The sequence below is a fragment of the Brassica oleracea genome, chromosome C4, assembly GCF_000695525.1.
Source record: "Brassica oleracea var. oleracea cultivar TO1000 chromosome C4, BOL, whole genome shotgun sequence".
Taxonomy (NCBI): domain Eukaryota; kingdom Viridiplantae; phylum Streptophyta; class Magnoliopsida; order Brassicales; family Brassicaceae; genus Brassica; species Brassica oleracea.
This window is the reverse complement of record NC_027751.1, coordinates 3,323,199-3,327,393: the sequence shown is the minus strand read 5'-3', so window position 1 is coordinate 3,327,393 and position 4,195 is coordinate 3,323,199.

Here is a 4,195-nt window from a genome sequence, read left to right as displayed (position 1 = left end):
CAGGATGGAATAATTTTCAAAAGATTAAAGTCAACCCAAAACAAAATTGGCTTTCTTAAAAAAAACTATTATTTATGCCATCATTATTATTCCACAAACATCGAATCCAGGTGATTTATGTTGCAGTCTATGGAGCTTATTCAGCGCAAAGACCGTGATCAAATGCAAATTAGAATGATATCCTGGCGATTCAGCAAGACTCTCCACCTTTCCATGCATGTTCCACTTTATCACATTGGAGTTTTAATAGAAATTTATTTTTGCTAGCGGTTATGGACCAATATCAAAACTTCATGGTTAACAAGAACATTAAAGCAGCTCCAGTGAGAAGCTTTCACAAAATATCTAAAGATTATAATTATAAATATTAAAAAATTAAATGAAGTAAGAAAAAGTAAAAAACGGTTCTTAATATAGAAATTTTTAAGAAAAAGTCAAATTCCAAATAGCTTCTTTCTATTGTTTTTAGATTTTTTTAAATGGCAATTTAATTATTTAAATACAATTTATTACAATACTATTTTTTACCTTTTAAGATACCCAAGTGGGGTTCAAACCGATGAGATTGCTCTTATAATAGAGTTACAATTATAATAAGTTTTGACGTAATTTTATTCAAAGAATTTTATTTCTATTTATGATGAATTTCTTGGGGATACCATATTACCAAGTAGGATACAAAAAGAAAAAAAATTCAACAATAGATAAAATATTACTGTAGAAAACTTTATTTTTATTTTTACTAAAGAAAACTTTATTTCGAAACCAAATAATGTTTTACTAATTTATAGCAACAAAAGAAACCTACAACAAAATAGATATCACTTAAATTCTACAACATAAAATATAAAGTTACAACTCATTACGATCAGATCCAAAAAATAATAATTTTTTTTAAAATTTCATTTTTTCTCTTTAAACATACAACAAAATAGATATCACTTAAATTCTACAACAGAAAATATAAAGTTTTTTTTTTGAATTTCATTTTTTTTTATTTTTTTTTGTTTTTAATATTTAGTATTTTAATGATAAAAAATATTAAGAGACTCAATTTTTATCAGGGATTCTTTTAAAAATAAATCCAATTTTTTTTTAGTGTTTTAAAAATCCAATTTCTAAATGTATTTAACTAAATTGAGGAATATTGGTATGTAGTTTCTTTTCATGTTTTCATAAGGCGACGATGATTCACTCCACCGAAATGATTTTCTTGCATATGCTATAATTTGTCCAACTTTAAAATAAGATATTTAACATTCCGGATATTATGTTCAAAAAACTTTGAACATGTTTTACCAAAAAAAAGAGAAGATATTTAACATTTAATCCAAAAAACTTTGAAAAAGGATTTCGGAGAAAATAAAAATAATTACACGATTTCTTAGAAGAACGACAAAATCAATACTTTTCAGGATGAATAATTTTCAAAAGATTAAAGTCAACCCAAAACAAAATTGGCTTTGTTAGACGGGATGAGGTAGCCCGCTTGGCGAAGGATCTTGGGGGCCAATTGTCATGTTCACGGGTTCGACGCCAGGCGGTGGCGAACTGTCCATCCTGTCACCCACACGGATATGGGTCCATGCTTTCGGGCCCATTTGAATATCCGGAGAGAGAGTCTATCCGTGGACTGCACCTCTCCTTGGGGATTAGTCTGGGCCCTAAGGGCCTGGGATACCCCAGGTAAAAAAAAAAAAAAAATTGGCTTTGTTAAAGAAAACTATTATTTATGCCATCATTATTATTCCACAGACAGCGAATCCAGCTGATTTATGTTGCAGTCTATGGAGCTATTCAGCGCAAAGACCGTGATCAAATGCAAATTAGACTCTCACCCTTTCCATGCATGTTCCGCTTTATCACATTAGAGTTTTAATAGAAATTTATTTTTGCTGACCAATATCAAAACTTCATGGTTAACAAGAACATTAAAGCAGCTACGGTGGGAAGCTTTCACAAAATATCTAAAGATTATAATTGTAAATATTAAAAAATTTAAAAGAAGTAAGGAAAAGTAAAAAAACGGTTCTTAATAGAAGTTTTTAAGAATTTTATCTAATAGTCAAATGCCAAATAGCTTCTTTCTATTTTTTTCAGATTTTTTTAAATGGCAATTTAATTATTTAAATAAAATTTACTACAATACTATTTTTACCTTTTAAGATATCCAAGGGGGGTTCAAACCGATGAGATTGTTCTTATAATAGAGTTATGATTATAATAAGTTTTGATGTAGTTTTATTCAAAGAATTTTATTGCTATTTATGATAAATTTCTTGGGGATACCATATTACCAAGTAGGATACAAAAAGAAAAAAAAAACAACAGATAAAGATTTTTCTGTAGTTATTACCGAAAATTTAATAGCAATTTTTTTTAAAGTTTTGTCACATAACTCAAACGATAACTATATATGTGCTCATCGTAAAATGACTGGTTGCAGCAAACATTATCAAATTTGAGATGGATTGGTAATTTGGTAACCACGTTCTTTGTTTCATCCTGCAATTTGTAGATATTTGCGACAGCTTTTCTAATATAAATTCGTAACCACTAAATTTGAATTTGAATTTATTTTGTTCGTATCCATCATCATTGGCGTCGCTGGAATCTGGGTCAAACGGAGGCGAGAGGCCTTAGGTCTGGACATGGCTGCGGCAGATAGACTAGACAATACAAGTTCAAGACTAGAGTCCATTGGGGGTTTACATTCAGCCACATGGAAGACCCATTCAACCTTAGTCTTTATGAGTTTGACCATGTCATTATGTAGAGTATCTTTGTAATCAATTCTCCCTTTGACTCCACCTTGTATGAACCACTATATATAGTGGTGTAAGCAATAAAAAATACACAACACATTCTCACAAATCTTCTCTTAAATCTTAACACAAGACATAATATTTAACATATGTTAGTCGATTCCTTTTCTTTGTTTATATTTTACTTCACCAACTATTCTCAAGAAAAAAAAGGTTATGGTTCCGCTATTAACTGAAAAAAGCTTTTAACTTGAAAAACAGTAAGTTTTTCTTTTAGTTTGAAGGTTAATGATATTAATAACTCAGGAATATATGTAGCTCCGCTATTTGCAAAAAAAAAAAAATTATGTAGCTCCGTTTTACAGCTTTCGGATACAATATGATAATATGTGCAAATATGTTGTTTATTTGTTTTACAGCACCTCTGTTCTGAAAAGATCCACCTTTTAGAAAAAAAAAATTATTAAAAAAAAAATTATTTATACTTTTTCAATGTATTATTTAAAAATAAATTGTAAACTTCAAAGAGGTAATTGTGTTTATTAAAATTCAATTGGTCAAAAATTATTAGAAATACTTAATTATAAAAAATAATACACTAATAATCAAAATTTAACATGTTAGGGAGAGTGGAGATTGATGCCAGAGGAGCTTTAGTTGGTGTTATGGGAACTGAAACAGAGGCCACAATTGTCATTACTTCTTGGACAAGAAACCTCTGTAAAACCTGCAACATGAACTCAAAAACACCAGTGTGTGAAAGCAACTTTGGGAGAGTGTTCCAGATAACGTAACAAGAATCGGATCAAGAACGAGTTGTCTATGGAAAGAAAGAATTGCACAGAATCCATATCAGTTGACGGATCATCATTACAAGGTAAATTGTATCCGGAATTTGATCTGCAACTTGAGAGAAAGTCACTGTTTTCTGAACTAAGAAACTGAGGTTTCACAAACTGTCATGGAAGGGTTTTGCAAGGCAATTTCACGGCGGATCAGAGAAACTCCGATGGTGAATAAGATTTCTATGGAAATTTGTTACTGCAGGGAAGCTTCAGAGAGGGAAACCTTATCAATCGGAGTTCAAATCAATGCATAACATGCCTTGTAAGTTGATCCAAAATCATTTGGATATGCAGTAATTCAGAAAACTGGTCTGTTGCAGCAACTTCAAGAGAACGTGGAAGGTTTGTTCGTGTTCTGATCTGCCTGAAATTTTGTGTAGATGTATAGGACACTGCATGCTTAATATTCAACGGTGTGATCAGTTTCCAACAGTTAAATTCGAAGTTATTTGCGTGTCTTTGAGGCAGGTCGAAGAGGTGTTCTTTTTCATCAAAATCAAAATGGCTAGCTGAAGGGTTTATGGAAGCTTGGTTGGTCCATATTTTTCTATTAAACTACGTGACTTATGATATGTAGGTTTAGAT